General features: G+C 40.3%; 1 pseudogene; it reads left to right on the top strand.

Moving 5' to 3' along the window:
• The first annotated feature begins 6,164 nt into the window (after positions 1-6,164).
• On the top strand, positions 6,165-7,107 carry LOC114710278 (annotated as a pseudogene).
• Positions 7,108-14,315: the final 7,208 nt, after the last annotated feature.

Here is a 14,315-nt window from a genome sequence, read left to right as displayed (position 1 = left end):
ACTCATTCATGTTTTTCCTTGCTAGGTTCCCAGGCAAAAATTCTATTCCCATTCTTCTCCAGAATCCTAGTCTAAAAACTAGAGTCCAAACTATCCCCTTCAGGAATGAAGCTGATCCCATAGTAACCACAGGGGCACAGAGGGCACAGAGGCCATACCTGCCAATATTGATCTCTCTGTGGTGTGGAAGGCAGCTCTGTCTGGCTTCCCCCTTCCTCAGCTGTCAGTCTCCAGATTTTCATTGCTTCCCTAGATTTGTACATATTCCTCCATCTCCCTCTATGAATGGCACACTAAATAGATTGGAAGCAGAAAGAACACTAATCTGAAAAGCTCATCAAGAATGTTTTTCTCAGCCAGGAAGTGGTGGTGCTCTCCTTTAATTCTAGAACTTGGAAGGCAGAGGCAGGTGGATCTCTGTGAGTTTGAGGCCAGCTAGGTCTACAGAGTGAGTTCCAGGACAGCCAAGGCTACACAGAAAAACCCTGTCTTGAAAAAAAAAATAAGCACTACTCTGTGTGTAGACACACAGAAAGAACTAACACTACTGGCTCCAATACTCTGATGACACCATGGAGGAGAGAGTCCAACCAAGATGGTCCCCCTAGTGCAGAAGAGGTAGTAACCCTACTACTGATACCATCAAACTTGAACTCAATGTTTAAATATTCTTCTCCTTCTCATACACAACAGGCATGGTGAGTTGCTGCATGACTCATGCTTTGCACTTACTCTGTCATAGTGGAAATGTTGGTGAGTATCCAGGTGCTATATAAAAGAATATGTGCTTCCTATGTGAGTATATCTTGAATGCTGATATGTTGTATCAGATAGCTGTAAAGCAGAGTTAACAGATGCAGTTTGTAGAGTGTGTGTATGGAGAAGTCTCATTGTGCAGCTGTGTGTGTGAGAGAGAGAGTGATTAAGACATATATGTATGACATTGTAACAACAAATCAATCAGTAAAAATAAAGACATCTATAGCCAGGTGTAGAGATATGTACCTGTAATCCCATCACCAAGGAAGGAAAGAGTCATGAGTTTGAGGCCAATCTCTAGTGAGTTATATGAGAAAAATTAAAGGACGTCTGGAAAGAGTTTATTATTGCAGTGTTATTAGGACACAGAGATAAAAACTTCTTACATATCTTTTCAGAGGCAGCTTCCAGATTTACTGACCTCTTCCTGGGATCTTGACCTCCTGTCTTTTCTCTGTATATCTGGATACTTGTGGTCTTAGGTTCTTCTCTATTTCTTATAACTTCTATTCTCCTTATTCTATTTTCCTTACTCTTATTGATTCTTCTTCATGTTCTCTCCACAACAGACAGAGATGCCACTGTTGACTCATTCAGAAAAGTTGATGGTCATATAAAATCTTTAGAGTGAAGGGAAAAGTGTCCCTGTCCTTCTATGAAATACAAATGGCACTATGTTTCATGACAGCCCCTTCTCACTCATTTAATACTCTACTGCCCACTTTGCTGTTTTGATATTAAACTACACTTTCCCATATGTGTGTATGTACAAATTCTACATTCTTTATTTTGTAGCCCATATTCTTAATGCAACAATTTTACATTATCCATGATTTCACTATCTCTGACTTCAGTCACCCATTGTTGATCACAATCCATCCATGAATATTGTTTGTCTTCATTCTTCCAAAAGAGAAGGATCATATTCACTTAATATTCACTATACTATATTATCATAACTGTTCTATTTTATTAGTTATTATTGTTAATACCCTGCTGTACTTAACTTATAAATTAATCTCTATCATCTGTATGTATGCATAGGAAATAAAAGTTAGAGGATTTGATTCCCAAGATTCAAGAATTCACTAAGGGTCTTAGAATATGTTCCCAGTAGATAAAGGGGAATTCTATATCTACTACAGATTCTATCAGAATTCTAAGTGTCTGTTCTGTGCTTGGTGTTGAAATCATCATAGTGATAAAGGTATCATTTCTGTATATGTTCCATAAATACAAAATTTATATCCATATATTTTATCTCTCAATCTACTTCTTACTTTTTATTATTCATTTTATTATATGTTAATGTGGGGGCAGCCTATTTTTTAACTTGGCATATGTCAGACATCTTTTAATGGAAAATATAGAATACTTAACAATTAATTAATCAATTTATTTAATATAATCATATCTTCATTATCTTTATCACTGCTACCATTTCTTTAATGTAGTTTCCAGAAATTATGCAAATTTCCTATTAAGTTTTTATTTAATCTTTACATCTGTATCACAGTTTTGATAAAATACTAATTGTATTGGTTGACAAAAAGGATTCTCCAGGGCTATTAAACTAAGAAAACAAGAAATGAAAACCCAGTGAACATATGTGTAACTCAGATGTCTATACTCTTCCTAATTCTTTATTATACTACATAAATTACATTTTATAGAAAAACTATAATTTTACTTGACATACTTGTAAATTATAGGTTAGATTCTTCTAGATATAAGCCTATGTGAATATTTGAAACAAGGTACCATGCATGCCTGTAGTTATTTATAAGATACCAAATGCCAAAAGTTGAGATTTTCAGAGAAAAAAAATGGAACAGTTATTATAATTTTTTTATTGTTTGAGATTATATCTGTTCCCACTTCCCTTCCCTCCCTGCCACCCTCCCCTATATACCTCCCTTGTTTCTTCGAAATTCATGGCATCTTTTTTCAGTTGTTTTTACATATACATATATACATGCATATATATGTACATATACATATGCATGTGTATATATGTACATGCAACTTGATCAATCCTTGTAATATTATTTATGGTGTATGTGTTTTCAGGTCTGACATTTTGTATTGAATACCAATGTATGTGCTCCTCCATGAGGAAGACTATTTCTCCATCTCTCAGCATTCCCTAGTTACCTGTCATTCTTTGTTAAAAGCTGAAGTCTCCTGAGATTTCCACCTTCCATGCCTATTTACCTACCTTGTTCAGGTCATATTTAGACAGCCATGTTGTTGAGACTTCATGGGTGTAGTTTCTGACATTTCTAAGTGACACAATCTCACAGCAAACTCCCTCTTCCTCTGGCTCTTACAGTCTTCCCACCACCTGTTCTACAGTAATCCCTGAGACTTAGTGCAGAAGTTGTTATTGTAGATGTATCCATTGAGACTGGCCTCCACAACCCTGCATTTTGATCAGTTGTAGTTTTCTGTAATGTTCTCCACCTGTTGCAAAGAGAGGTTTCCTTGGTGAGGAGTAAGAACTAGTTATCTGTGGATATAAGACAAATATTTAGAATGTAGTTAGGGATTATGCTGGTTTAGTAAAGTGGTGGAGGTAACTGTAGCATCTCCTCCAAGATCCATGACTTCATTAGCCTTAAGTAAATGACTAGGTTTCCAGTACCAAGCATAATTTCCCTCTTGTTGAGCAGGTCTTAAGTCCAATCAGAGAACTGATGATTACTGCTAACCTATGTGTGCCACTGCTGCAGTCTTCAAGTTATTGTGACATGCCAGTCATTATTGTGGTTCACTGACACCATAGCTAGGTAAGACTGTTGGCTGTTTTCTGTCCTCTGGAAGCTTGCACAGAGAGTTTAGTACCATGAAAGCTAGTCTTGAGGGGAAGGCTTTAAAAAAGACTAGATCCAGCTCTGGGCTTCTGGGTCCTGTGTCCAAAGTACATGGTGATTTCTGTGATAGGGACTTACCTTCTATCTCCAGGACACAGGGCAACCAAGGGCTATAGTTATAGCCTATAATGTTATGGAAGTCTCCTAGATAACACTGGTAAACAACAAAGAGAGCTTCCCATGCCAGGTGCTGGGATTATGTTTTAGGTGGTCTTTGGCTCTTTGGGACATTGTCAGTCAAGATGCAATATTTTCATTTAAACCATATATTATATTTATACATTGACTTACATGCATTATAAGTATTTTGAGGTAGATAGCTAATAACTTTTTCTATATTTAACTTTTCCAACTTCACTAATTAGAGCCCCTTGCTTTTCCCATTTTCTCTTCAGATCACAGTTGCCCTGCTATTCTGCTCTTTATTGCTCCAACCCCTACCCCTGAAATGGTCCCTTTTTACTTTCCTGGTATCAGCAGTTACTCCATACTATGTACTCACATCTAAAGATATGGTTAGGGAACCTCAGGTGAGAAATAACATGCAACATTTCTCTTTCTGGGTCTGGGTTACTTCACTCCAGATGATCTTTTCTAGAGGAACATTCATTTTGTGATTTCTTAGATTTTCAAGCTCCTTTGAGAGATATTTTATAAACACTCATGCCTATATTCTAGTGAGTGACTTCATTCTACTACATCTCTGCCAGTCTGCTAAATGAGAAAGAACAGCAAATCCTTGCTTCAGTTTACATTTCTATGGTTTTAAGTAAGGACATGATCAATTCTTTTGTCATTTGTATTTTTTCTGTGATTTGCATGTTTAAAGTTCTTTTTCAGGTTGAAGGTAAAAAAAAAAAAAAAACAGTCAATAAAGTGCTTGCCTTGGAAGCATAAAGACCTGAGTTCAATGCCCAGAACTCATTGCAATTTGAACCAGGTGTGGTGACACAGGTTGATAATACCAGCACTGTGAAGGCAGAAATGAAAATCTCCCTGTACTCAATGGCTTGGAACTGGCCATGTAGATTAGACTGACTGGGAACTGAGCCCCAGGGATCTGCCTTTTTCTGGTCCCACATTGCTGGGATTAGTGGGTGCCACCATGCCTGGATTATTGGTGTGGACTCTGGGGATGTAACTCAAGGCCTCATGCTTGCAAAGCAAGCACCCCTCTGACTGGGGCCATGGTTTCCATTTTTTCTAGGGAAGAGTTCTTTTATTATTGGATTTTCAAAGCCCTCTATATGATAATTTGATTATCTTTGTTGTCTATAGACAACATGGTCTATGTTATCAATCATTCACTTTTAAGTGGCTGTGCAATAAAACATGCCAATCTTACTTTAATGGTTATGCTTTTCAATGCCCTAAGAAGGTCTTTCCCCCCTTAAAAATTACAAAAAAAATTATATTTTGGATCATTTATAGGGTGTTTTATTTTGCCTTGTTTTACATTAGAGTAATTTTGAGAAAGTTTTGTTTCTAATCAGATAGCTGTCTTTAATATGCCTTTCCCCTATTGACTTGGATGATCCTTTATCATTTATTCCCTTTATCACTTATTTCCAGGCTATTCTCCAGTTTGATTCTGAATTCTCTATTAATTTCACCAAGATGCTATTATCTGAACTGCTATGATATGAATAAATTACTTTAATTTAATAATTTCTTAATATTTGATATATTAAATCTCTGCACATGTCCCACACCACAATTTCTTCTTCATAGTCTATGTATGCTTTTTGGAACATCACTTTTTGAGCTTAATTTTTTATTGTGTTTCATATGGGCTGAATGTCATAGTTAACTTTCATCTGGCATCTTCCTCAAATATTCTCATTTTGTGGGTTTATCTTCTAATACTGTCTTAATATTATTTCACAGACACCTTTCTACACATGTGGCAAACATAATTCATACTTGCTTCATCATTTCAGATGTAGCCCTAACAAGGTATCACAATTTTTAACTTCTTTTTTCATTTATGACTTTTAACCCTCATATCAAAATTAGATGGGGAGACTTTCTTTTAATGTCTATTTCTCTGAGTGTTTTTTCTGCATTTATGTCTGTGCACCATGTGCGTGCCTAGTGCTTGAAGAGACTAGCAGAAGGCATCCATCATAACCCCTAGAACTAGAGTTAAGAACACTATGAGCTGCCATGTGGGTGCTGAGAATTGAACCTGGGTGTTCTGGAAGAGCAGCCAGTGCTCTTAGTGTCTGAGCCATATCTCCAGACTCCAAGGAACACTTTAAACTATATTGTATTTTATCTATTTAAAAAAAAAAAAAACTGCAGTGGTTATAAGAAAAAACTGGGGGAAAAGGGGTTGATGTAAACTATAGACAAATAATTAGAATAAAAATAAACATGTGTTCATTAGAACATGTTAGATAAAAAATATATAATCCTAGAAATATTCAATTAGATGTCAGTTTTAACATAAGCCACTTCTACAGGACTTAATGTTATAAATCCAATCATACTTGTTGTTTGTGGCAAACAGGTAAACAAGCATAAAGCTCAATGGGAAGAAAAAACGAGACCTTTATAGATGAGTTTTTGTTACTGGGTCTTTCACAAGATGCACAGACTCAGATCCTTCTGTTTGTTCTTTTCTTCATCATTTATGTGCTGACTGTACTTGGGAACCTGCTCATCATTATCCTCGTCTTCATGGATTCTCGACTTCATACCCCAATGTACTTTTTTCTCAGAAGCCTCTCTTTTGCAGATCTCTGTTTCTCAAATAGCATTGTTCCTCAAGTGCTGTCCCACTTCCTGACAAAAAAGAAAACTATTTCTTTTTGGGGCTGTGTGACACAGGTAATTGTCACCCTTCAGATTGGATGTACAGAGTGTGCTCTACTAGCAGTGATGTCCTATGACCGGTACGTGGCTGTGTGTAAGCCCCTGCACTATTCCACCATCATGACCCAACAACTATGTCTCCAGTTGCTCTAGGGTCCTGGGCTAGTGGGCTCCTAGTATCCCTGATAGACACTACTGTTGCTTTCCATCTTCCTTATAAAGGGCAGAACACAGTCAGCCATTACTTTTGTGAGCTTCCTGCCCTCCTGAAGTTGGCTTCAGCAGACACTTACAGCACAGAAATGGCCATCTTTGCAATGGGTGTGATCATCCTCCTAGCACCTGTCTCCCTCATCCTCATCTCCTACTGGAACATCATCTCCACTGTGATCCAGATGCAGTCTGGGGAGGGGAGGCTCAAAGTCTTCTCCACCTGTGGTTCCCATCTCATTGTTGTTGTCCTCTTCTATGGATCAGCAATATTTAACTATATGCAGCCAAACACCAAAACCACAAAAAAGCAGGATAAGATAATATCTGTGTTCTATACAGTGGTGACTCCAATGCTAAACCCCATAATTTATAGTCTGAGGAACAAGGATGTCAAAGTGCCTTCAGGAGACTGGCTGCAAGAATGTCCTTCATTCACAAGAAATGACCTATGGGTCTGTGTTTTTTCACCATTGTAGCATCTTTGATAATGGAGTAGGATTTTTGGAGGCTATTATTAACTCATTTCAGGAAGAATTTTGAAACAAAAGAACACGCTGTGGATATTTGACCACTCTAAGCCAGAGCACAAAGAAAAGGAAAAAGGTGAAAAATTGGGGTTGTAGTATTATTATTATTATTATTATTATTATTATTATTATTACTAAAGGTGAGAAGTACTATTTTAATGTGTACATAGTTAATTCAGCTGCCATGGACTTGTTTTAGGCATAAGCCCAGTCAAATCTACTAGTACATACCTCAAATCCCAGTGTACTGGCTAGTTTTATGTAATTTGGCACAAGCTCTTGTCATCTGAGGGGAGGGAAGTGTAGTGTGAGTGTAGACACCCTCTGGCTTGGTGGTTCTGGATTCTCTAAGAAAGCAGGCTGAGCAAACCATGAAGAGCAAGCCAGTAAACAGCATTTCTCCATGGCTTCTTATCAGCTCCTGCTGTTCATTTCCTAGTTGGGCTTCACTAATGAATTTCCAAAGTCTAGCATAATACCTGCCACAAATTAGGGTCTCAACAAAAAAATGAATAAGTAGGAGCTCTGAGAAAAACTGTTGACTTGAATCAAGTTTTTCTGTTTCTTTAGAAAAATATAGGTAGTTTCCAATCCAGAAGAGATGATTTCATGAAGACAGAAAGAAATAGAGTTTGCAGCAAACAATTGCAAGCATCCCATGAACTCCAGGATCCTTTACGTTTATAGTGACAGTCAGATAGTCGCTTGCAGAGAGAAACCTGATCAAGTTGTGCCCCTAAGATAGCTGGACCATGAGGTGACTGCCACCTGAAATTAAGCCTCAAAAAGCACTGCCAGACTGTCAGGGAACATCTGAGGCTACCTGGTGAGAAACTTCACTCCCAGAGGAGGCTTGATAGAAAGACTGGTCATTTGCCTACTGTCTGTGCCTTTTCCTTTTTTTGTGCCCTTAATTCATTACCAAACCCAAGACTGTTTACTCACAACACTTACAAGTTGGAATTTTCAGTTTTGTCTAGCTTGTTAAATATGTTTGTAAAGATCATTCCTCTCGTGAACAATGGAAGTCATATGTCATATCCCTAATTTTATAAAATATCATTCTACATCCCTTGTGTATCTTGCTAATGATGATCTAAATCTTGAAACACTGACTGGGTGTTGGGCAAGCATGAAGCAAAATGAATGTGAACTCTAACTTTGCCATTTTTTTTCTTTTAATATTTTTGGGAATGATAATCTCTATCTTAAGTATTGTGGTGATGATTTAATGAAATGGTGATGCCTACAATTATTAAATAATGCATGCAGAGAATTTTGGTGTATACACACACAAAACACACTTATTCACTCACTCACTCTTAAGTACCATTCTGCTTTTACCTTAGTTGACTCGTGGCCTAGATCTAAAACCACCCATAGAAAGCATTTTCCAGTTTACTAATGACTTCTCGCTGCTCTTGCAGCACTGTGTACATCCATCCATCCAAGCACCAGTCACATCATCAGACAATACGACTAAGCATTCTTCCCCTGAGCAAACTTCCCTGCCCTTATGTCCCCACACCTACCATGTGGCCTCTTATATCTTAAGTCTCAGGCTGATCTTCCCCTATCAAGTTATCTGTATTTTGTCCTAGAGCCAATCCTCCTCCCTCTCACACCTTCCTTTTCCCCTCCTCCCTCATAGCATTACTCATCACCTACCCAGAATCAATACACATTTCACTTCCAGTCCTAGACCTACTCACACTCCAGACCACAAAATCCAAGTGGCTAGTGACAAAGGCTTCACAAATGTCACAAACCGTCTCACATGCAGCAAGCCAACACTGAACTCATACCTCTAATCTTTCACCACCATGCCAAACTGAATGAATTGGTGAATTAATACATCGATACCTTCCATATTTAAAAGTTTGTCAGTGGAAAGTACATCCGTTTTTCAGTTCCAGGTAAATAAAGGGCAGCAGAAAGTAGAGAAAATTTGGGTTGGAGTCAGTTTTTCCAGATGGGGAAGGGAACACCAGCGTGTTTGATACAGCTCAACAACCCACCAGAAGACCCAGATGAATGGCAGACAGCTGTGTTAAGTGAGCAGGGCCTTAAAGAAGGCAGAGTTGAAAGACAGACTCTGGCCTGTGCCACGTTGTGGTGGGGAGGAGCGGTGTACTGGTTACTTCTTGCAGATCTGTTTATATCCACAAGAGGGCGCGGTGGTGAGTGATGAGCCTGTGTTTTAAGCGCGAAGTGAAGGCAGAGATTCCTAATAGCTGTGTAGTTTGGTTTCCTTGACTAGTCTCTGGGACCTGGCTGAGGGAAGGGAGCCCTGGACTCAAGTTGTGCTCACAAGTGTCTCTGAGTCGCTGCAGTGAAGACTCAGGTGAGTTTGGGATCACACTCAGTTGGTCCAGGTAGAGAGTGTAGTCCCAGTCTAAGTGGAGGTTCAGGCGTCTAGCTTTGTCCTGGGTGCTGAGCTGAGATGTGACTAGAGAGAGAGCATGAGCTGCAGAGGGATAGTGGACTGCAGAGCATCTGCTTGTAGACATGCTCCTGCAGTGCCGGAGTTCCATTTTACTACTCTCTAATCTTAGAACTGTTCTCTCTCATAAAGTTTAAATGCCAATATATAAAACGCAAGCATGTCATCCTGAACCTCTTGGTCTGCTGCCTCTATAATGATCTGCATGGGGTGCGTCATTGGTTTGTGCTTTTAAATCCTGGGCCCTTCCAGCTGTACACACATGCATGGTTTCCACTCCCTGGATTTAATGTTTAATCATCTCAGTGTTGCTTAGTGAGGTTAAAACTTAGCCATTGGATAATAACGTTTAGCTTTTAATGTGCAATGCTTTATTGTCTTTAATTTTCAGACATTTTGCCACTGTTCCTTTGAATCTTTTAATGAGGTTTTTATTTGCGGGAGGAACAGAATTTTAAATTTTGAAGTAATATTTTTTAATACTTGGTGTTAGTTCCTGAGTTTGCATTAAGGTATAAAAAAAAAAGTGACCTCTACTACACTACTTGGCTTGTGTTCTATGTGGTGAGGGTTTTTTATTTAATTTCTCTTTAATGCCCCATATCCCCTGGATGTTTGAGTAGTCCATTCTGTCTAATTTTAGATAGCTATAAAGGGAGCATATTTCCTATGTCCTCTGTGTTATTAACTTCTCTGTTAAGGTTTTTTGAAAGTTGCTTAGTCTCCCATCTCTGCTGTATCATTCACTGTTGATTTCATTTCTTGCTTAGGGGAGTGCTATGCATGTGTTTTAGGTGTGTTATTTGACATGTTTAATGGTAGCTATATTTCATTAGGAGTTACACTCTCCATCACTTAATCTTCTCTCTAATGAATTTATGCTTTTAATTCACTCTGTATCTTAGTTCACTTGCACACATTGTGTCATCTGTTCTTTTATTTTTGGATGACCCTTTTATTTTCAGCCTGGGGAGTTCATTTGTATTTTCTGCCTCTTGACATTTTTTGTATACACTTGAGCTTAAATTTTGATCTGATTTACAACAGAGAATAAGTATCTTTGTTATCTCTACTCTCTAAAAAATATGCTATTACACCTATATTTTTGTTTCTGCTTTGTTTGGTTTTTTGTTTGTTTTTGTTTTTTTCAAGACAAGATTTCTCTGTATAACAGTCCTGGCTGTCCTGGAACTTGTTCTGTAGCCCAGGCTGGCTTTGAACTCACAGAGATCCACCGGCCTCTGCCTCCTAAGTGCTGGGATTAAAGGCGTGGTGCCACCATGCCTAACTTTGCTTTGCTGTTGTTGTTGTTGTTAATATATGAACTGTGAGCTTCTACACACACACACACACACACACACACACACACACACACACACACACACTTCTTTCTGTTTTTTAATGTTAGTTTAAAAAGTATTTGGGGCCATAGTTCATTTTTTTCTGGTATTTAATTACACCTCTTCAGGGCTTTTCCACCTATAGAATTTTCAATTCATAAGTCAAATCTTACTCACTGATGCTTCTTTTCCCATGCCTTTATGCTTGCTTGTTTTATTTCATCTAGGCCTATATACAGAGGTCTTTTCCTCAATGTCTTTGAGGAAGTTTTTCATTTCCTCTTTAAGGGCCTCCATTATCTTCATAAAGTTATTTGTAAGGTCGTTTTCTTCTGCTCCTTCTACATTGGGGTGTTCAGGTCTTGCTGTTGTAGACCCACTGGGTTCTTGTGGTGCCATATTGCTCTTTATGTTCTTGAATGTATTCTTGCCCTGGTGTCTACTAATTTCTTTCTCCAGTCGGTGTAAATGGTGCCTCTGAGGGCTGCTCAATTGGTCCTCCAATTGGTGCAGGTAGTGTCTGTGCCTCCACAGCCACTTGGTGGATGGTTGTGTTTGGAGGGTAGGGTGAGCCTTGTAGGTTACAGGGTCTGATATGGGATGGTACCTTGCATAATTGGCTAGTTGGGCTGGGATGGGTTGGGGAGGAGCACAGGGTATGTCCTGGGGCCTAGGGCTTAGAGATTGGGCTGTCCAGCTGGGAGACCAGTCTTCACCTCTTGGTCCAATCAGTGCAGGAGGTGTCTGGATTTTTCTTTTCTTTCTTTTAAGACATGGTCTCCCAGTGTTAATCTGGCTGGCCTCAAAACCACATTCTTCCTGCCTCATCTTCCTGTGTATCTGGGATGACACAATCACTGCATCCTCTCAAGTGTTTTCTTAGAAACATCCTTAATCCTTGCATTCCATTTGCATTCCTTGCTCTTCATATCTCTCTTTTCTCATTGTTTCCACCCCAGTTTCCTTTAAGACCAACTCATTTACTCATTCCAGGATTTCTCTCCTGTGTGGACTAACTGATGAATCCAAAGTTTTGAGCTCAGACTGAAGCCCTTTGCCATATTCATCATATTCTTCTCTGTAGCAGGTCTGGCTTTCCTGCCACCCTTTTGCTTCAGTGGCCCCTCTTTTGGAGACCTCTGAGCTTCTTCCAAGACTCTGCATACTGGCACCTGTGGGAGACATGGAGATGGATCCAAATACTTTTCACAACAATGACTTCTGTTGTTGACCAACTAGAATGGAAGTCCTGGCCTAGGCTTAGACTGCCAAGGTGTATCCATGGTGGGGGGTTGGGGAGTGGAGAGATGGGGGTGGAAGCAGAGTGTTAAAGAACAAAGAGAGGTTCCTGACTGGCCAGAAAGAACATGACTCAGCCCTGCCTAGGCCTTTTTCATACCCCACCTCAACACACACACACACACACACACACACACACACACACACACACACACACCTCTGGAGGGCTGAGCTCTGTGACAGTGAAGAACCCAGGATGGAGTGAGGCAGTTGTAAAATTAGCCTTAGGTGCTTGGGGTCCTGAGTAAAGGAGTGAATTTTCAGACACTCACATCCTGCACATTGAAAGCTGGAGAAAACACTTGCTGAGTCATCTTTATGTGGCAAGGGTGATTGTACCTTTGGACCCTCACCAGGACCCTTGCTATAGCTAGTCCTTGAATTGGTGGAAAGGGCCTTCAGAGTATCCTGAGATCTCAGAAAGACTAAGAAGAGCCTTGGCTTCTATGATGTAGTTAAAAGTTATTCTTTCAATACTCTGCCTCGAACTTGGACTCAATCAGCAGGGGCTAAAGACTTTAGAAGGCAAAGGAGCTTTGGTTAGGTTAGGGTAGTCAGTAAAAACTACAGACCTCTTGGATTATGAATCCTATTATTGATATGACCTTGGCTGACTCACTTAACATTTTTGTGCCCAGTGAATAGTCACAACACTAAAAGACATGGTAACAATATCAAGTTCAGAGGCTTGTTAAAATTAAAAGATTAGTTAGGGGCTTGCAAGATGGCTGCTCAGCTAAAGGTGTCTGATGACCTTGTAAGGATTTGATCCTTAATTACGACATCAACCTTCGCCGGCTTCCCAGCCTAAAAAGCGGGTGGGCCCTCTGTGGGCTCTTTGTCCCCTCTACTTTCCCCTCCTTCCTCCTGTCGGCCCCCCTCACTCTCTCCCCCCTTTCTGTCTTTCCCTGTCTCTGTCTCTGTCTCTGTCTCTGTCTCTGTCTCTCTCTCTCTCTCTCTCTCTCTCTCTCTCTCTCTTTCTCTCCCCGCCCAATAAAGCTCTAAAAAGGTAACCATGGCTATGATTCTTTTAATCAGCACGCTGCTCCCGCATGGCTGCTCTGGCATGGCCGATCCAGGCGGTGACCAGCCACGAGGGGAAGCGCCACAGCATAACCAACATTGGTGCCATTCAGACTGGGATACACCACCAAGCACCGAGGACCTGCTGACTGCTGCTGCCTCTTCCCCCATCCATCGAGACCTCGAGACTGAGAGCACTCGCGTGCGCGTCCCTAGCCACCTCCGCTGGACCCCCACACCGCTACCGCCATGATTCTTCACCACAGTAAGTCCACTGTTCTCGCGCCTATAGACTGAGCTACGTTCTTTGCGACGGACACCCCGGGGGTTGTCCTCAGGCTGCACTGGCAACAGCACATTTTCGTTTCTGATGAGAAAATGCTGTCTTGGTCTACCGGGTGAACTAAACTGCAGTGCACCTGCAGTCCTTCGCATCCCTTGACTAAGAGGATGGTGAAGTTGAGCTGATTCATGGATCTCTCTCCACTCTTTGGGGACGCCCAAGATTGTAGTCTGATCCCGGTTTGTTATTTTAATTTTTTTATATTTATTTTCTCTCAGCTACAGTCATGGGACAAAGGGGCAGATACATTGGTGGATAGGGGCAGGCGTAAACCTGGCCACGTAACAGAGTTGCAGGAACTTCCGCCAGCGAATGGGCAAATAAGAGTTACTTTATCTCCAAGCTTTCTACTAAAGTTCTAACTAAACCCTTCTCCTTCCCCACTTCTGAGTCTCCACGTACAAACTTTCATGTCTGTCTTCCGCAGGCAGTGGGCGGGCTCAAATGGGCAGGCTTGGGCGGTTTCTACGACTCGCCCTAACTCACCTTAATTCCACCCACTCATTCTCAAACTGCCTTGAGAAACACAGAGGAGTCTGGAAGCGGCTAAGATCCATACAAATAAGTTTACAATAATCAGGATGGCTCTTAAGCCAAAAAAAAAAAAAAAAAAAATCAGCTTATAGCCTACTGACAGATCTTCCAAAAGCTGTCCTTAAGCCATCAATCATCAAGAAA

The sequence above is a fragment of the Peromyscus leucopus genome, chromosome 1 (assembly GCF_004664715.2).
Source record: "Peromyscus leucopus breed LL Stock chromosome 1, UCI_PerLeu_2.1, whole genome shotgun sequence".
In the NCBI taxonomy this organism is placed as follows: domain Eukaryota; kingdom Metazoa; phylum Chordata; class Mammalia; order Rodentia; family Cricetidae; genus Peromyscus; species Peromyscus leucopus.
The sequence above is the reverse complement of the archived record's forward strand: the minus strand, read 5'-3'. Positions and strand labels throughout refer to the sequence as shown.